Source organism: Dendrobates tinctorius, unplaced genomic scaffold, assembly GCF_039654945.1.
Source record: "Dendrobates tinctorius isolate UK_male_01 unplaced genomic scaffold, ASM3965494v1 ptg000036l, whole genome shotgun sequence".
NCBI lineage: Eukaryota > Metazoa > Chordata > Amphibia > Anura > Dendrobatidae > Dendrobates > Dendrobates tinctorius.
The window spans coordinates 22,113,149-22,134,784 of NW_027361704.1; positions in this window are offsets into that span (position 1 = coordinate 22,113,149).

Consider the following 21,636-nt stretch of genomic DNA (forward strand, 5'->3'; position numbering starts at 1 on the left):
CTCGGCCGGGGTCATCGGTGGAGGCTGGTGCAACAGCGCCCGGCCCAGACGGAGACGCGGTCAATGCCCTCCGTTCTGCTCCAGAGCCCTCATATATCTCCTCTGGACGGGACTCACTGAATGGCAATATCGGTTGTAAGGTGGTGGCAGCCGCTGCAGAGGATGTATCAGCGGTCGCAGCCTTCGCAGGGGCGGCCTGGGGGTGAGTGACTTCTCCTCCCCCCGTTTTTCTGTCTTCTCTTCTCTTTTCATCATGGCGTTCTGGCGTTCTTCTCCCTCCTCTCTCGGCCCCTTTCTTGCCACTGGCTTCTGCCCCTCCTTCTGGGTGCAGTGTCTTCTTCCAGCTCCTCCATACCAAGCCAGTATACGAACCCCTCAGGGGGGGGCCATGTTGCTGTTACATAGTAATTCAGGCAGGGGAGGCCCAAGACTCTTCGCGGTCTTTTCCTAGGACCTCCCATCTCTTCACCCCCTTCTTCTCCACGCCAACGGCCATTTTTAATGTTCATTTCACAGTCTATCAAACTGGGTCTTCTGCACATTGTCACAAGATTTAAGTCCAACAAATCCCGGCCGCACAGAACCCGATGGCATCGGGTCTCGTCATCCTGTTGGTGACGCCAAGTTGGGTTGCCCTCCCAGGGCTGTGGGGTACTCGGTACCGGGCCGGTGTCAGTGGGACGTGTCACAGCAGCGGTAACCCGGACCGTGGCCCTGGGCGCCCAAGAAATTAGAAGTTGTGAATAATGAAATGTAGTTAGATGAATAGTTTGTGACGCCACCTGTGGTGTTCGGCAAGGGAGGCGTTAAGCCGACGCTACATGCAGATCCTCCAGGACAGATGGTGTGGTGCAGCAATGATGGTATAGCCCTCCACAGGCAGCGCTGTTGTCCCAGAGCAGTATAGATGTGGAGACACTTAGGTGATGTAGTGTCTGGCGCAGGGGATGTAGCAGTGTCAGGCAGATGGACGCAGGAAGGAATAGAGGACACCAGGGCATGTAGTTCCAAAGCTTTACTCACAGTCTGTAGTGCCCACTTCTGTGCCGTGTTCTCCGGGTCAGGGACTCAGTCAACCTCCAGGCAAGATGGAAAGCTCCCTTCCACACTCTGCCAACTTATGTGCCTTTCCTGAACGTCTCCTCTATAGCACCTTTAATTGTGAAGATCTCCACTACCCTGTTACACTGGAGTTCCTCCTGACAGATGTTCCCAAGAACTCTACTTGCATGGCACACAGCTGTAGCCTGCTTCGGGGACTCTCTACTCCTAAGTCCCGGCTCTCTATCCTTATTGCTGTTGTGCCCTCAAGTCGTAGATGGGAGTAGTGCATTTACAGCCCACTACTCCACCAGTGTCTGCTGCAGAACCATTAGCGTTCGTACAACCTCGGGGACCTGGCCCCGGCCTTGCACTTAGAACTTCTAGGCAGGATTCTTCCTCTAACCCACGTCCTCTGTGTTCCCTTTTACTCCTACATTCCGTGCTTGTCCTTTCCCTTCTATGGAAGCTCAGGCTTCAGGTCAACGTCCTTCTCCTTCTTTCCTTTCCTTTCCTTTCCCGTGCCAGCTGGCTCAGGTCACTGAGGCAGCTGCAGCACTTCTTCTTCCATCCCTTCTTCCAGGGATCCCCACTCCTCTCGAGTGGCTTCCTTCCTCACTGACCTCCTGTCAGACTGATTTGTCATTCTAAACCATCCCACTCATATATATATTCTGAACTCCACCCACTTCCCAGCACGTCTAGTGTTCCAAGCAGGGAACCACCAAAGGTGCTCTGCCTCTCTCTAAGCAAAGAGCCGCAATGTGGTTGTGGTGAACTACTCTATTGTGTGGGGTGCGAGTGTTGGAGCGTGGTCAAGAGCCTCCAACTTACCTGGATGGTGGGGCACCACACCTAAGGAGAAGGTGCAGTACCTCTGTGGCGACTGAGCCTCAGGGGCGCCACAGGAGCAGAACTGAGCTTATTACAGAGCTATGGGAGCAGGATCAAGCTTAATAGAGGGATATGGGAGCAGAACCGAGCTTACTACAGAGCTATGGGAGCAGTACCGAACTTACTACAGAGCTATGGGAGCAGAACCGAGCTTACTACAGAGATATAGGAGTGGGACTGAGCTTACTACAGAGCTATGGGCGCAGAACAGAGCTTACTAGAGAGATATGGGAGCAGAACCGAGCTTACTAGAGTGATATGGGAACAGCACCAAGCTTACTACAGCTCTATAGGAGCAGAATCAAGCTTACTACAAAAATAAGGGTGCAGAACCAAGCTTGCAACAGAGCTATGGAAGCAGAACCGAGATTACTACAGAGCTATGAGAACAGAACCAAGTTTACAAAAGAGCTATGGAAGCAGAACTGAGCTTACTACAGAGATATGGAAGCAGAACCGAGCTTACTAGAGAGATATGGGAGCAGAACCAAGCTTACTAGAGTGATATGGGAACATAACAAACCTTACTAAGGATCTGTGGGAGCAGAAACAAGCTTACTACAGAGCTATGGGAGCAGAGCCGAGCTTACTACAGAGCTATGGGAGCAGAACCGACTTACTGCAGAGATATGGGAGCAGAACTGATCTTACTACAGACATATGGAAGCAGACCCGAGCTTATTACCGAGATATGGGAGCAGAACCAAGCTTACTATAGAGATATGGGGGAAGAACCGAGCTTACTACAGAGATAAGGGAGCAGAACCGAGCTTGCTACAGTGATATCAGACCAGAACCCAGCTTACTACAGAGATATCAGTCCAGAACTGAGCTTATGGAGCGCCCACCAGGGCCGTGGGGAACTCGGTACCAGGCAGTTCTTAAAGGGGAAGTGTCACGATAGCGGTGACCTGGTCCGTGGCCCTGGGCATCCAATGAAAATGTTCAATAAAGTTTATAGTGGATGATTTAAAAGGAAATTAGTTCATGATGCTACCTGTGGTATTCGGCAAATAAGGTGTTAGCCGACCCGGCTTCAGAGTCCGATGGGGCTGATGGTGATGCAGTAGAGTTGTTACAGCTCTCCACAGGTAGAGCTAGGCCCCAGGGTAATTGTATGTGTAAGTGATGAGAGGATGGTGGTTGTAGTGCAGGGCAGATGGTATAGCAAACAAATCTGAGGACACATCAGGGTTGTATTTCCTTTACCTTTACTAAATTTATAGAGGTGCCGATGGGAGCACTGGTTACAGGTGTCAATGAAGGTCCAGGCAGCCCGAAGCAACTTAGGATCCACTCAGCCAGGTGGCTTGGAGGCCTCCTTACTGCGCTGCTCTATTTGAGGTCCTTGCTGCCTAAAGCTCAGCTCAGTCCTCTGTTCCTCTCACTGTCTTTTAGAAAACGTTACTCGCGTGACAGGCAGCTTGAGCTTTTCACAGGAGTCGCTCCTCGTGGCATCTCCGGGCTCTATCCTGCTGCTGTGCCTTCAGGTGTGTGATAGGGGCCAGAAGACCTGCAATCTGTCCTCCGGATTTAGCTGATGAGACTGTAGTGCTCTGCAGCCACAGACTCTGGTGTCCAGTTCTAGCACTGAGCTCTGGGATGAGCGTGGTCACTAGGGTTGAGCGAAACGGGTTGAAAAAATTCAAAAGTCGCCGACTTTTGGCAAAGTCGGGTTTCATGAAACGAAACCCGCCCCTAGGATGAGGTCGGCCACGAGGTCGGCGACTTACGCGCCAAAGTCGCGTTTCAAAAGTTTGTTTTGCGCTCTTTTTCAGCCAATCAGGATCCACGGACACTGTGGGCAACGTGATGACCTAGGTACGGGTCACCACCATCTTTCAGAAGGGCATGCAAGTGATTGGCTTGCTTTGGTGGGCGTCACAGGGGGTATAAAAGGGCGTGCACGCCGACCGCCATCTTACTTCTGCCGATCTTAGTATAGGGAGAGGTTGCTGCTGATTCTGTAGGGAGAGCGTTAGGCAGGGAAAAAGACAAAAGAACTGCTTCTGCTGCTAGCGATTTGGCCTGCACAACACACAAGTCACTGTGTGTGCAGTGCAAGGGGAGGCTATATTGTGGTGTATCAGTGGTGTTGGTTGTTGGGCTGCCTTCTAAGGCTTCCTGACACGCTGGCATTGCTGTTTACCCACTGCTCCGCAAACTGCTTTTTTAAAAGCAATCCAATCTCCCTTATCCTCTAGTCACTTTTGTCACAGCTGTGCCATCGAGCGTGTCACATAGCGCTCAGATATCAGTGGGCCTCACACAATCTACAAGTGTCCAGTGTCCAAAAGTGTACGCAGAGATTCAAAATCTCCATTATCCTCTCGTCACTTTGGTCACAGGCAACTGTGCCATCGAGCGTGTCACATAGCACTCAGATATCAGTGGGCCTCACACAATCCACAAGTGTCCAGTGTCCAAAAGTGTACGCAGAGATTCAAAATCTCCATTATCCTCTCGTCACTTTGGTCACAGGCAGCTGTGCCATCGAGCGTGTCACATAGTGCTCAGATATCAGTGGGCCTCACACAATCCACAAGTGTCCAGTGTCCAAAAGTGTACGCAGAGATTCAAAATCTCCATTATCCTCTCGTCACTTTGGTCACAGGCAGCTGTGCCATCGAGCGTGTCACATAGCGCTCAGATATCAGTGGGCTCACACAATCTACAAGTGTCCAGTGTCCAAAAGTGTACGCAGAGATTCAAAATCTCCATTATCCTCTCGTCACTTTGGTCACAGGCAGCTGTGCCATCGAGCGTGTCACATAGTGCTCAGATATCAGTGGGCCTCACACAATCCACAAGTGTCCAGTGTCCAAAAGTGTACGCAGAGATTCAAAATCTCCATTATCCTCTCGTCACTTTGGTCACAGGCAGCTGTGCCATCGAGCGTGTCACATAGCGCTCAGATATCAGTGGGCTCACACAATCTACAAGTGTCCAGTGTCCAAAAGTGTACGCAGAGATTCAAAATCTCCATTATCCTCTCGTCACTTTGGTCACAGGCAGCTGTGCCATCGAGCGTGTCACATAGCGCTCAGATATCAGTGGGCCTCACACAATCTACAAGTGTCCAGTGTCCAAAAGTGTACGCAGAGATTCAAAATCTCCATTATCCTCTCGTCACTTTGGTCACAGGCAGCTGTGCCATTGAGCGTGTCACATAGCGCTCAGATATCAGTGGGCCTCACACAATCCAAAAGTGTCCACTGTCCACAAGTGTGTGCAGAAATTCTAAATCTCCCCTGTCCTATAGACACCTTGTACCTTGTTTTACATTACTATATAGTTTGTTGGATTTTGTCTACATTTCTACCAAAAATGAGGAAGGCTGGTGGAAGAGGCCGTGGAATTGGGCGGGGGTTGGCAGTTGGTAATGATGGTGTTGGTGGTGGATCTGATGGTAGTGGCAAGAGCAAAATAGGACCGAATGCAGGAGGTGCTGACCCTGCGTCATCGTCTGGCTACATAAGGCCTCGAACGCTTAGTTTTCTAGGAGTTGGCAAACCGCTTTTAAAGGCAGAGCATCAGGAAAAAGTTTTGTCTTACATTGCTGACTCAGCCTCCAGCTCTATCGCCTCCTCTTCTTCAGTTGTAAAAAGTAAAAGCACTGAGTCGTCATTGGAGGCTCATGTTCATGAACCACACCTTTCCTTGTGTCCTTCACCCCAACCAAGATTGAAGGATGACGCAGGCCATACTACTGATTACTCCATGGAGCTGTTTTCACATACCATGCCTGGATTATCAAGTCAAATGGTGAATTACCCAGGCCAAGATGAATCTGACATGGAGTGCACTGATGCACAGCCGCTGATGGATGATTCTGCTGGTACATTCACTCAGAGCACTACATTGTCCTCGCAGTGTACAGAGCCAGATTTTGACCCTGATGAGACTCAGGTGCCCCTTCCCGCACACTATACCACCATACACGGTGACACAGAGAAAGGTGCACATGACATAGAAGAGGAGGTGATGGATGACCCAGTTGTTGACCCAGATTGGCATCCATTGGGGGAAGAGGGTGCTGCTTCCAATAGCTCAGATGAGGAGCATCCACAGCAGACATCGACATCGCAACAGCTGTTATCTGGCAGGCCCGGAGCACTCCAAAGACAGGTTCCAAACATCAAAAGAGTTGCTGGACAGCTTGTCCAGAGGGTCAAAAGATCACAGCGTGCTAGGCCGCAAAATGTCTGCCAAAGTAGGAAGAGTGCAGTGTGGCACTTTTTTGAACAAAATCCTCATGATCAGGCCAAGGTTATCTGTAAGAAGTGCGCAAAAACCTTTAGCCGAGGGAAAAATCTGAAAAATTTGAATACCAGTTGCATGCTTAGACATTTAACCAGCATGCACTTGCAAGCGTGGACACAACACCAAACCTCAAGTGCCACATGTGCAACTGATCACAACGAAGGTAGTCAGCAACGCTACATTGTTTCCCCCACTGTAAGCCCACCGGTTAGCACAGCAGCAAATGTTGAGGTGTCGTTGCAAGGCCACAGCAGTCAGGGAATCCCACTGTTATATCAACGAAAGACTGATTCTAGGCCATCAGAAAGAACACCAACTCCATCACCATCATCAACCCTCTCTCAGTCCGCCCTGTCCACCGCTACTTCCACCATATGCAGCTCTCAAGTCCAGCTCACCCTCCCAGACACTATGAGTAGGTCAAGAAAGTACTCAGTCTCTCATCTGCGTACACTGGGTTTGAACGCCCACATTGCCAAACTAATCTCGTTTGAGATGATGCCCTTTCGGTTGGTGGAAAGCACAGCTTTCCGCGAACTCATGGCCTATGCAGTACCACGCTATGACCTACCCAGTCGCCACTTCTTCTCTCGCAAAGCCATCCCAGCCCTCCACCATCATGTGAAAGACCGCATTGTCCATGCACTCAAGCAGTCAGTGAGCGGAAAGGTGCACCTCACAACTGATGCATGGTCCAGTCGGCATGGCCAGGGCCGTTACGTGTCCATCACTGCGCACTGGGTTAATGTGGTGGATGCAGGGTCCACAGGGGACAGCGGTGGTGGGACAGTGCTGCCTAGCCCACGGTATAGGAAACAGTTGGCTGTAGGCGTTCGACCCTCCTCCTCCTCCTCCTCCAGAAGCGAAAGCTCGTCCACAGAGCGCAGTCGTACGAGCACACCATCTGCAGCTGCCACTGTTGCACACGATGTGTCCCCCTATCGAGCAGCTAGTGGAAAGCGTCAGCAGGCTGTGTTGCAGATGATGTGTTTGGGCGACAGACACACCGCCGAGGTGCTGGCCGAGTACTTGAAGCGACAAACTGAGTCATGGCTGGGCAGTGTACATCTTGAGGCAGGAAAGGTAGTTAGTGATAACGGCCGTAATTTTGTGGCAGCCATAGCCCTTTCAAAACTCAGCCACATACCTTGCTTGGCTCACACATTGAACCTGGTGGTGCAGTGCTTCCTCAAAAATTATCCGGAGTTAACAGCCCTGCTCCAGAAGGTGCGAAGACTGTGCGCGCACATCCGCCGGTCGCCTGTACACTCCGTTCGTATGCAGAAGCTGCAGCGATTGCTCCACCTTCCCAACCACCGCCTCATTATCGACATTGCAACAAGGTGGAACTCCACCCTGCACATGGTGGAGTGGCTGTGCGAGCAGAGGCAGGCCATAATGCATTTGTGGGAGGATACACGGCCAGGCACTTTGAGAGCAGACATGGAGTTGACAGGCGTGCAGTGGTCGAAGCTGAAAGACCTTTGTAAAGTCCTTCAGTGTTTTGAGGAATGCACACGGCTGGTAAGCGCAGACGACGCCATCCTAAGCATGAGCATCCCACTTATGCGTCTGCTCATGCAAACTTTGACGCACCTTAAGGAGCAGGCGTCTGCAGCCAATGTTGATGAGGAGGAAGAGGAGGAGGGAATCCTTGATGACATTCAGCCATTGTCTGCTCAGGGACCTCTCCTGGACGAAGTGGAGGAAGAAGAGGAGGAGGAGGAGGAGGATGATGGGGATGATTACTTAGGGGAGGAGGATGCATCTCGTGGGGCAAGTGAAAATGTTGGCGTGGCAAGGTCTGGTACAGGGTTTGTGCGTGACTTGAGGGATGTGGATTTGCCAGAAAGTGCTCCTCCACCCAGCACTCGCAGTGCATCATTGACACCGGGAACATTGGCCCACATGTCAGATTATGCCTTGCGGATCCTAAAAAGGGACCCCCGCATTGCCAAAATGATGAACGATGACGACTACTGGTTGGCCAGCATCCTGGATCCACGCTATAAAGGCAAATTACAAAACATCATGCCACAGGAGAACCTTGACCTAATATTGGCTAATAAACAAGCAACTCTGGTAAATCGGTTGCTTGAGGCATTCCCAGCACACAGCAGCGGTGATGGTTCTCACACGAGCCGTACGGGCTGGGGGCAGCTTGGCAGAGGTGTTCGTGGTGCACACAGCAGAAGTGGCGTTGGAGACAGGGGTTTCATGACAATGTTGTGGACTGATTTTTCAAATACCGCTCACACAACTGGTAATACTGCATCGATGGAAAGTGACAGGAGACAGCAGTTGTCAACTATGGTTACAAACTACTTTTCCTCCCATATCGATGTTCTCCCACACAGGTCATTCCCCTTTGACTATTGGGCCACTAAACTGGACACCTGGCCTGAATTGTCCCAATATGCCTTACAGGAGCTCGCTTGCCCAGCTGCAAGTGTGCTATCGGAAAGAGTCTTCAGTGCAGCTGGATCAATCCTTACAGAAAAAAGGACCCGTCTGTCAACCCAAAATGTGGATGATCTAACCTTCATTAAAATGAACCACGCATGGGTTTCCAAGGATTTTGTCCCACCTTCCCCTGATGACACATAGGGTGACAGAAAAATGGCTTGCTTTGGTCCACCTCTTCCTGGTACTTCACCTATTTCGCCTTTTGCATCAGCTGAATGTCCAACATCAACATATGCCACTTTCTAAAACTCCCTAACTGTGCTGCCTCCCCCCCCATGGCTGGGGTCACCACCTACCGCACGACACCGTGCGAGTGCCGTTGCCCTGGACAGGTGGGTAGGCCGACTCTTGGGCGCGGGCACTGGCACAGGGTCCCTCATAGTGCAATCAAGTGTTTCTTACGGCGGTGGTGCACACCCGCCGTCAGACACACCGCTGTACTATGAGGGCCCAGTGCCAGTACCGACGCCCACGAGTGGGCCCCCCTTGCTTGGGCAGGGCCCCAGCATTTGCAATCTTTACCTCTCCCTGCTCCTCCGCTGTGTAATCTGGGCCGTCAAATCCATACTGTGCCTGACACCGTCTGAGCCTGCCTCCTGAGACATATATTTTGAATGTGTACGCTATCCATACATGTTATCCGGGGATACGGTACCCTTTCTAACCTTTGTGCAATGACGTGCAATCCATACTGGGCCTAACACCGTCTGAGCCTGCCTCATGCTGTATAGACATATATTTTGAATGTGTACGCTATCCATACATGTTATCCGGGGATACGGTACCCTTTCTAACCTTTGTGCAATGACGTGCAATCCATACTGGGCCTAACACCGTCTGAGCCTGCCTCATGCTGTATAGACATATATTTTGAATGTGTACGCTATCCATACATGTTATCCGGGGATACGGTACCCTTTCTAACCTTTGTGCAATGACGTGCAATCCATACTGGGCCTAACACCGTCTGAGCCTGCCTCATGCTGTATAGACATATATTTTGAATGTGTACGCTATCCATACATGTTATCCGGGGATACGGTACCCTTTCTAACCTTTGTGCAATCACGTGCAATCCATACTGGGCGTGAGAACGGCTGGCGAGCTGTTAAGCAAGCTACAGCACCTGTCCAGACAAGTACAGGGATTCCCTAGCGAGGAGACTTATTTGATTGTTTTCAATGTTGGGACAGCAATTTTTGGGGAGCACTATACTCTGGAGAATGATAGATGGGGCCCACCATACACTGGAACATTCCAAAGGTGGACATCAGACACTGGAGCAGCATTTACAGGGCCCATTATACACTAGAGCATTAGAAATGGGGCCCATTATGTTTGGAGCATTATTTGGGCCCATAAGACAGTGGAGCTTCATCCATGGGGACCAACATATACTGTAGCATTATGTGGAGCTCATCATATACTGTTTCAAACATTATATGGGACCAATGATTCTGTATGGAGAAATAGATGGGCCTCGTCATGAGATGTAAAAAGTGAGGTATTTTTCATTGTACTATACCGCTATTTATCTGCCGTATCGGAGCATGATGAGTTGTGGTATGTGTTAAAGGGGCGCTCTTTCGCCCAGGGCACCTGAAAACCTGCAGCCAGCCCTCCCCCCCCACAACTTTAGCCAAATAACACCCATTTTTCAGTGCGTAACTTATATTATGAAGTTAATTAAGGTTAACAAGCTTAAGTAAGAAGAATTGATGCTTTTGGCATTCAAATGGGCACTGTTGGTGTGTTTCCTGTCCTCCTCTCACTGCCGACTTTTATTCCCCATTGACTTACATTGGGTTTCGTGTTTCGGGACGACCCCGACTTTTCCCTATAATCGGACGATCTTGCTCGACCCGACTTTTGGAAAAGTCGGGTTTCACGAAACGAAACGCGACCCTAAAAAACCAAAAGTCGCTCAACTCTAGTGGTCACAACTCCTCTTCCCAAGCTTCCCTATACTTTTATCTTCCTCTCTGACTCAGAATGCACTCTAGTCTGGGGACAAGCTTCTCACTCGTCCAGTTCCCAGCACTGACTGACTGAAACTCTAACTAACTTCCTCCTCCTGACCAGATAGAGCAGCTCCCCTCAAGTCAGGTTCAGAGTTCCCCCTGCTGGCCTAGAGCAGGATCTGTGTTGCATGCTGTGTATACCTGGCCAGGGGATCCCTCCTTGCTTCAGGCCTGACATTATCCCCTGTGAGGAAGGCAATGCCCTTGTGGCTACCGGACTCCTGTGGTGCCACACTTACAACAGAGATAAGGGAGCAGAGCCAAGCTTACTACAGAGATAAGGGAGCAGAACGGAGCTTACTAGGTCTACTACATAGATACGGGAACAGAACCAAGCATACAGCATATATATGGTGCCTGAATCTAGATTACTACATCGATAGAGTACGAGAACCAAGCTTACTAGAGAGATAATGGGAGCAGAACCAAGCTTACTAGAGAGATATGGGAGCAGAACTGAGCTTACTAGAGCTATGGTGGAAGAACTGAGCTTACTACAGAGATAAGGGAGCAGAATCAAGCTTATGTGATAATCATGTGGGAATAGTGGATGAGGGCAGGTATATCTCGCCCAGATTCCTTTCCTATGTGGCCTAGTCTGGTTAGTATCGCACCTGCTTGCTAATGAATAATGGGAGGTGGATATAAAAGGATGCCAGGTGGTTGTGTGAGTGTCTCAGCCTGGGAACACAGAGAGCCTGTCTGTGTGAGAGACACACGTGAGTGAAAGCAGTGCCCACTGCAACTGTGGTTTGGCTGGACGGGAGAAGCCCGCCAGTTGGTAGTTAGGTTGTCCAATGTTTAGTTAGTGCCGGACAGGCAAGGATTTGTTTTATGTTTTTTTTCTTTATGCATTGCTTTCACCGTTAATAAACCTGACCCAGTGTCAGTTATACCCGGACCCCGTCTCTGCGCCTGAGTTTCATGCTGAATGCACGTGACCTTTGACCCCAGCAAAGCCGATCCCGGAGTGTTTTATCACACTTGCTACAGAGATATCAGACCAGAACCAACTAGGTCTGGTATATAGATACGGGAACAGAACCAAGTTTACAGCATAGATATGGTTTCAGAATCTAGATTACTACATTGGTAGAGTCCCTGTTCCCACCATATGTATAGTATGATGGCCCCAGTTCCCCCATATATATAGTAGGATGGCCCCAGTTCCCCCATATATATAGTAGGATGGCCCCAGTTCCCCATATATATAGTAGGATGGCCCCAGTTCCCCATATATATAGTAGGATAGCCCTAGTTCCTCCGTATATCTAGTAGGATGGCCCCAGTTCTTCCCATATATAAATTATGATCACCCCAGTTCCTCCTTGTAACGCCAGTGTGTTTGTACTTTGCTTCCCTGGCGTTACTCTGCATGTCTGCATTAACCCTTTGCTCCTCTCCTCCTAACTAGCAGGGATACTGTTGCCTGTTACCGTTATGGATGCTGCTCAGGTCCCTGCCCCGCTGCGTAGCCGTACATGCGTGCGTGGCTCCGCTGCTTTGCAAGACCACCCGCTGGTGCAGTCCCTGGCTGCTGCTGTGGAAAGCTATCGGTGGGTTAATAGGTCCTCTACATTGTGTATGGCTTACCACGTATGTTCAGGCTTGCAGCTCTCGCCAGGTGTCCTCTGCAATGCTGATTTGTTTGGCCTTGCTTAGGGTGCGCACGGCCACACCTCCCCTGCTTTTATGAGGAATGGGTGTGTGCTACAATTGCTGCTCCAGCCTATGACTGTGAGGCAGCTGGTATATAAAGTTCCCTCCCCCTTTGGGGCATCGCCAGAGCTTCGCATTGAGTTCCTGAACCTAGCGATGTGAGTATGTGTGTTCAGCTCCTGCTCTGATTGTGATCAGTTCTGGGGGAGCTGGTGCTCTTTGTCCCCATGTGAACTGTGTTTTGCCACCTGCCAGGAGGCAGAATATCCTGGCCCTCGGCCCTGTCCGCCTTCCCAGGAGGCAGAATATCCTGGCCCTTGTCCGCCCTCCCAGAAGGCAGAATATCCTGGTCCCTGTGTTTGTGTGGAGTCTTGCCTTGCACCTGTGTCTTGTTCCCTGAATCCTGGATCCTGAATTTGTTCCTGCACCTGACTCTGTCTGAATTGTGTCTTGTTTCTTTGCCTGCTCTGGGGGCAGTAATACCAAGATCGCCCTTCCTGGAGGCTGCATATCCAGGCCTGTCTATGTTGTGTCTTGTTCCCTGAATTCTGGACCTGCTCCTTTACCTGACCCTGTCTGAACTGTGTCCTCTGTGGGATGTTCCTGAGGTCCCTTCATGTCTTGAACCCTGTGCCCAGTGACTGTGACTCTTTGCTACCTGACTTGCTGTGATTTAACCTGGGTTCATCTAGGAAGTAGGAGTCCGGTGTGTCCGCTGGGTTTCTGCCACTCTGTGCTCAGCTGGGGATTCAGTGCAATTCCCTGCCAGTTCCAGTCCAACCCGGCAGGGATTGCACCAGACCGCTGGGGTTCCTTTCTAGGTCGCTGCCAGATGACCGGAGCCTGATGACCACGGCCTGATGTCCGGTGTCTGACGACCCCTTCCAGATGTGCTGTGCCTGATGTCCTCTGCCAGATGGCCGGATCCTATGCTTCTCTGCCCGATGTCCGGAGCCTTCCGATCGCTGCCAGTGGTCCGGAGCCTGATGACTGCGGCCTGATGTCCGTAAATGATGCCCGCAGCCTGATGTCCGGATCCTGTCGGTCGCTGCCAGATGTCCGGAGTCCGATGCCAGTGTGCTGATGCTCTATCTAAGATCCGAGTCCTGATGCCCTGCCTGTATCCTGATGTCCAGTCCATGTTCCTGGTGTCCTGATGTCCGTGTTCCTCGTGTCCTGATGTCCGTGTTCCTTGTGGCCTGATGTCCGTGTTCCTGGTGGCCTGATGTCCGTGTTCCTGGTGGCCTGATGTCCGTGTTCCTGGTGGCCTGATGTCCGTGTTCCTGGTGGCCTGATGTCCGTGTTCCTGGTGGCCTGATGTCCGTGTTCCTGATGTTCTGCCCGTGTCCCGATGTTCCGCCAATTATCTGAGGTCCACCCAGTGATGATGTCCTTCTCGGATCGGTGTTTGATGTTCTCCTGCTGAGCCTGTGCTATGCCTGAGGCCTGAGAGAGAGGCCGTCCTAGTATGCCCGTGCCAGAGGATCCTGGACTGCATCAACCCATGATGACTCCTGCCATCGTCTGACATCTGTCCTGGGTATGTGTCTGATGTTCTCCTGCTGAGCCAGTGCTATGCCTGAGGCCTGAGAAAGAGGCCGTCCTGATATGCCCGTGCCAGATGACCCTGGACTGCATCAACCCATGATGACCCCTGCCATTGTCTGAAGTCAGTCTGAGGTTGGTGTCTGATGTTCTCCTGCTGAGCCTGTGCTATGCCTGGGGCCTGAGGAAGAGGCCGCCCTAGTATGCCCGTGCCAGACAACCCTGGACTGCATCAACCCGTGATGTCCTCCTGCCTTCGTCTGTTATCCTGAGACGTGTACCCTTCCCTGATGTGCAGAACCGAGAGCCTTGCATAACTATTTTGTTTCTGTACCATGTCTTGTTCAAGTAAACTTTGTCTATACCTGAAGTTGTGCGGTGTCGTTCTGCCTCCTCGTCCACATGCTCAGCTGCCACAGACCCCGGTCTCTACTCTTCCCTCGTCTGGGTATGCCAGGGTCCCCCCTGTGGTCCAGTGGGTCCACATTCCGCTCCCACCTGGGATGCTCGCCCCACGTCGGCGTGGTCGGTTGACGTGGAGGTGCCGGCTCGGCCGCGAACGCGGTCGCTAGTCGCGACACCCCTATATATAGTTGCTTCTCACAAAATTAGAATATCATCAAAAGGTTAATTAATTTCAGTGAAACACATATTATATAGAGTCATTACAAACAGAGTAATCTATTTCAAGTGTTTGTTTCTGTTAATGTTGATGATTATGGCTTACAGCCAATTAAAACCCAAAAGTCATTATCTCAGTAAATTAGAATACTTTATAACACCAGCTTGAAAAATTATCTTAAAATCCAAAATGTTGGCCTACTAAAATGTATGTTCACTAAATGCACTCAATACTTGGTCAGGGCTCCTTTTGCATCTGAATTGTTGGGTCTGGTGTCTCTCATCTTTCACTTGACAATACCCTTTAGATTCTCTATGGGTTTAAGGTCAGGCGAGTTTGCTGGCCATTCAAGCACAGTGATACTGTTGTTTTTAAACCAGGTATTGGTACTTTTGGCAGTGTAGACAGGTGCCAAGTTATGCTGGAGAATGAAATTTCCATCTCCAAAACCTTGTCGGCACAGGGATGCATGAAGTGGACCTACACCAGCTGGCGGCATGGCTTCCCAAAACATCACTGATTGTGGAAACTTCACACTGGACCTCAAGCAGTTTGGATTGTGTGCCTCTCCACTCTTCCTCCAGACTCTGGGACCTTGATTTTCAAATGAAATGCAAAATTTACTTTCATGTGAAATCAACACCTTGGACCACTGAGCAACAGTCCAGTTCTTTTTCTCCTTGGCCCAGGGAAGGCACTTCTCGTCTTGTCTATTGTTCATGAGTGGCTTGACACAAGGAATGAGACACTTGTAGCCCATATCCTGGATACGTCTGTGTGTCCACAGCAGTCCACTCCTTGTGAATCTCCCCCCAAACTTTTAAATGGCCTTTTCTTAACAATCCTTTCAAGGCTGTGGTTATCTCAGTTGCTTGTGCACCTTTTTTCTACCACACTTTTTCCTTCCATTCAACTTTCCATTAATATGCTTGGATACAGCACCCTGTGAAAAGCCACCTTCTTTAGCAATGACCTTTTGTGGCTTAGTATGTTGGTCACAGTTCCCCCACATATATATAGTAGGATGGCCCCAGTTACCGTATATATAGTAAGATGGCCCCAATTCCCCCATATATATAGTATGATGACCCCAGTTCCCCCCATATATAGTATGATGCCCCAGTTCCCCTAAATATAGTAAGATGGCCCCAATTCCCCCATATATAAAGTATGATGGCCCCAGTTCCCCATATATATAGTATGATGGCCCCAGTTCCCCCCACACATATAGAATGATGGCCCCAGTTCACCCCATACATATAGTATGATGGCCTCAGTATACCCCATATACATATAATATGATAGGCCCAGTTCTCCGATATATATGGTATGGTTGACCCAGTTCCCCCATATATACACAGTTGTGGCCAAAAGTATTGACACCCCTGCAATTCTGTCAGATAATACTCAGCTTCTTCCTGAAAATGATTACAAACACAAATTCTTTGGTATTATTATCTTCATTTATTTTGTCTTAAATGAATAAACACAAAAAGAATTGTCCTAAAGCCACTCCCACTCCCTGCCGACTTTGCTTCCCCATTGACTTGCATTGGGTTTCTGTCAGAGACACCGCACTACACTTGCTCATAGAGCCAGTGCGCGTGTCCTGAGTACAGAAGCAGTGCTAAGAGTTACCTGGGGAGCAGGGCAGCAGAGGTGACCGGGCGTGCTTCAACTATTAGTGTCAGGGTCCAGTCAGCGCTGGAAAGTAAAGAGGCACGGGACCTGCGGACACTGAAAATGAACAAGCTTGAACGGGACCTATGGTCATGTGACTGCAAGGGGGCGTGGCTTAGCGTCCTGCTTTCAGATATGACAGTACACCATACAACAACTCAGAGTCAGGCAAAATGGAGGTCACAACAGTATGAGCAAATGAAGTACAGGAGGGACAAACAGACGGGAGGTCAGACAAAGCCAAAGGTCATACACAGGATCACAGTACAGTACCAGGGATGAGACAGAGCGGATAATCAGGGTCAAGCAGAGATCAAGACCAAACAGACATAGGAGGTACCAGGCAGAATCCAAAGCGATATCCAGGGAACAGACCGAGTCAAATACAGAGAATCAAGTAACCAGAACACAGCACTAACACACTCAGGGGTCACCACACAATGCCAAGGGCAAGAGTATAACTGACAGGGATGGGAGTGTCCTGAGGCTATAAGAAGCCTCCCCCAGAACCAGGGAGAGGCCGCAATCATAGCCCCAGGTGTGCAGGTAAGCCTGCATCGGGATCACAACCTTTAACCCCAGAAATGCCAGTCATCAGCACTGGTTCCAAACATTAACCCCACGTGTGCGAGTCAAACCCGCACTGAGATCATGACAGTTTCGTGTTTCAGTTGGACCTCTGACTTTTCCCTATAGTCGGCCGTTTTCGTTCAACCCGACTTTTGCGAAAGTCGGGTTTCATGAAACCCGACTTGACCCTAAAAAAGGCAAAGTCGCTCATCTCTATATTAAAATTTTTTTTTACAATTCTTTCCTTCTTTTGAGTACCCTAGAGTCTGCGGTTAGGCTGGTGATTCTGTTATGAATGGGTCACTGAGGAGGATGGCAGGAACAGGCTAAACCACCAGAGGACCAGAGAGGTTGGTAACTAAGCGGATTGCAGGCCCGTGATCCTATCCACATAACTAGCAGTAGCCATGGAGCGTTCCTACGATGCCCTAGACGCTTCGTCACAGCCGGAGAACTATCTAAGCCTAAAGACAGAAAGGTGAAATCTAAACTGCCCTGGAGCAGATCCCCAAAGGAATAGACAGCCCCCAAACATATGTTGTCGGTGAGACAAGATGAGACACAAACACAGGCAGAGAACAGACTGAGCAAACGGGGGGGGGCAAGCTGTCTAGACAGGACAGGACAGAAAAGATACTGTCTGCAATCACACACAAAACCCTAAAAAAGTCCAACACTTCTGATATACAAAAAACCTGAGGTCACATGACCTCACCCCCGCTAGATCAGCACTCTGGTATGAACTGGAAGCAAAGCAAAAAGATACTAACATGACAGGGGACTGAACAAGCTGCAACATATGAAGCAGGGCCCAGCGCTGCCCTCAGCAGGGAGCACGCTGAATCCTAGCAACAAAGCAGAAAGCAAAAAAAAGGCAAAACCAGATTAGATGCAAAGGATTAGCAAAAGAATCACTTAGCTGAACAATGCAGATCAGGCAGGGGACAAAAGAACTCCAAATGCACAGGGAGGAAATCACCAGCAACCTCAAAGAGCAGCCAGCTCAATTATATGCACCCAGCTAGTAATCCCAGGTTTCCAATTATCGTCGTCAGGTGGGGATCTTCCGTCCACCTTGCCAGCTCCACTAATCTCAGTAACCACCAGAGGGAGCAGAGGGAGCTTCGGCTCAGAACTCCGATCAAGAGAATTCACAACATCTTCTGCTATAAACTGCTAATGTATGACCATTTTATGTATATTTTATAAAAGATATTAACAGTCATATCTATACATGTAATATTAAATTCAATGCGCCGTTATTTAGGAATGGAAGAATACTTATAAAAAGCTGGCATACAAATATGTAACGGAATCTTGTTCTTCTACCAATTTAAAGTACTTACAACATTTGGGTGGCATTGTGAACCTGCCTACATGCACAATGTTTGTCTCAAAGTCAAGAAAATGTAATGTCTGTACATTGTGCACAGGGGATTTAAGGTGACTTCAGATCATACTAGGTTCCAGTAACACACAGATAGACATAAATGTGCAAATAGACGGTGCAAGCAGGGCCGGACTGGGACTAAAATTCAGCCCTGGCATTTGAAGTTACACAGGCCCACTAGTCACATGGTGACTATATAATATCTTTGTACACTTGTAGTTTACAAGAAGTGAGAGGAGATTAACACAACTATATAACATGTAGTCACAGCTGTGCCCAGTATTTCAGCTCAGTCCTATTTATTGCTTTTAGGTACAGTACTCCTCCCAAATCTCTGTCCCCTTTTGTATGCATGATTACAGAATTCCTGGCAGAACTGCTCTTTATTGGGCAACCAGACCCCCTGTTCATAGCCGCCCCTATCATACCTCCCAACTTTTGAAGAAGGGAAAGATGGACAAAGACTGCAAATTTTTGGCCACGCCCAGCCACACCCATTTCACAACTAGTCACACCCATGTCCACACCTAATCGCACCCATTTAGCACTGCTGATCACACTGACTGGTACTGAGGGCACAGTGGCTGGCATTATGGGCACACTGACTGGCACAAAGGAAGAGAGAAAACAGAGAGAGAGAGAAAAAAGAAAACAGAGAGAGCGAGAAAGAAAGGGGAAAGAAAGAACAGAGAGAGACAGAGAAAGAACAGAGAGAGAAAGAAAGAAGTAAAGAAAAGAAAGAAAGAACAGAGAGAAAGAGAGGGAAGAAAGAACAGAGAGAGAAAGAAAGAAAGATTAGAGAGAGAAAGAAAGAACAGAGAGAGAAAGAAAGAACAGAGAGAGAAAGAAAATGAGGGATAGACAGAACAGAGAATGAAAGAACAGAGAAAGAAAGAAAAAGAGAGAAAGAAATAAAGAAAGATTCTACAAAGATACTATAGCAGCCCGGCTCCCATTGTAGTACCCACCTGAGCCTCCCGGTGCATGACCTATCATGATCCGCTCACATGGCCGACATCCCCGATTCCAAGGCGATCCTGCTGTCTGCGCTGTCGGAGGAGGACACGGTGATGGATCTGAAGCATTCCTGGTTCCGTCACAATCTCCTCAAGAAATTATCTCATTTCCGGTCAGCTTCCAGCACATCACTTCAGGTGGAACGTCATATGTGTGTTTTAAAATGCTCCTCGGGGCTCCGCCGTGTACTCCTGTGTCCGTGGGAAAAGCCCACTTTGTATGCTTTGTACACACTTGGCTCCGCTCTCCGTACACCTCGTACATGCGCGGCTCCTCTCCGTACACCTCGTACACACGGCTCCGCTCCGTACACCTCGTACACACGGCTCCGCTCCGTACACCTCGTACACGCGCGGCTCCTCTCCGTACACCTCGTACACACGGCTCCTCTCCGTACACCTCGTACACACGGCTCCTCTCCGTACACCTCGTACACACGGCTCCGCTCCGTACACCTCGTACACACGGCTCGGCTCCGTACACCTCGTACACCCGCGGCTCCGCTCCGTACACCTCGTACACATGCGGCTCCGCTCCGTACACCTCGTACACACACGGCTCCGCTCCGTACACCTCGTACACACACGGCTCCGCTCCGTACACCTCGTACACACACGGCTCCGCTCTGTACACCTCGTACACACACGGCTCCGCTCCGTACACCTCGTACACACACGGCTCCGCTCCGTACACCTCATACACACACAGCTCTGCTACATCCACACTGTAAATCCTGACCCCACACATACTTACCTCAACCAGCACCATGACAACAGCAAAGCAGAGTCTTGCAGACGGTAGAGGCAAGGCTGAGCGCACAGGACATGTGATGAGGTCACAGGAGGGGCGGAGTCAGGGGTGACATGATCGGGGGTCTGGACAAAGGCTCCTGATCATGTGACCCCCTGACTCCTCCCCTCCTGTGACCTCATCACAGGTCCTGCGAACATAGCGAGCAGGCAAGCGAGTGCAACGCTGTGAGTGGCTGCGGGGGGAGGGGGTCTCATGCTAAGGCGAGGATGGGGTGCGTGGGGGGGGTGGCGGCTTATCTCCCTGCAGTGCAGGAGGGACTTGAAACTATCACCGCCGTGCCCGCAGAGGGCCAGCGTCAGGAGCAACAGTGGCCGCAGCAGCTGGCAAGCGGCCAGATGATCGGGCGCTGCCGCCCGCGGCCCACGTGACAGCGGCCCAGCGGGAAAATGCCCGGTTGATTCTATTGCCAATCCGGGCCTGGGTGCAAGAGTGACAACAATAGATTGAAGCACGCATTGCACTGTAACTTTAAATCGGAAAAATCTTATTTTTGCAGTATTATACAGTTGTGGCCAAAAGTATTGACACCCTTGCAATTTTGTCAGATAATACTCAGTTTCTTGGCTGAGGGTGCCAATACTTTTGTCTGGCCCATTTTTGGAGTTTCGTGTGAAATGATCAATGTTTTACTTTTTGCTTCATTCTCTTATGTGTTTTTTCATTTAAGACAAATTAAATGAAGATAATAATACCAAAGAATTTGTGTTTGCAATCATTTTCAGGAAGAAACTGAGTATTATCTGACAGAATTGCAGGGGTGTCAATACTTTTGGCCACAACTGTATGTTTTTCAGCTTAGTAAAAATCTTGCTAACACCCATGCTCTAGTTTCTTTTTCTCTTCCAGATTCATCAGAAACCGACACCTGTCATAATCTGAAGCCTGGTGATTTGGTAGTTGTGAAAAGGCATGTCAGAAAGCATGGACAAGAACCCTTGTATGACGGTCCCTATCAAGTCCTCCTCATCACCCAACAAGCCAATAGCAAATAAAGGGGGCAAAATGTTTTGGTTTTCCACATTTTCTGTATTATTATTGGTAGAAATTAAAGTTAAAGTTAGAAGATATTCAAAGGCTCAGAGATCAATATGATAAAGACAATGATCATAATAAGGACAGTTGGTGGTCTGACACCTTCTCCTTTCTCAATCCAGCCAATTGATTTAAGGGAATTGGGGGCTGGATAACTGGGATTTTACAAAGCTTGATGTATATTGCTGCCTGTATCCTTGTTGTATATGTGATACTAAAACTTGTTCTTTGGTGTATTTCTGTATGTATTAGGAAATTCTGCACTAGGATAGCTAGCGATGATACCAAAGTCATCGTTGCCCCTGCTCTTCTCTATACCGATCTCAAAAGGCTACTTGATGAAGATGTTGAAGCCAAGCGCATGGCTACCTTCAAAAGATCTCCACCACCATCATCAAAAATTGTTATTTGTAAATTGTAGCATACGGGGAGATGGGTGCGCTGCAACAGCCATGACTGATAACATGGCATCAGCCATGTGAAGACCAGTACCCCTTGAGCTTATGGCTTGGGATAGCACCTCTGATGCTGCATATTAGTTAACTAAATTTATCTAGGGGGGATTGTGAAGTACAGTATTCAGTTGTACGGGACATCTTGTTCTCCAGACCTCCATTTTAGTG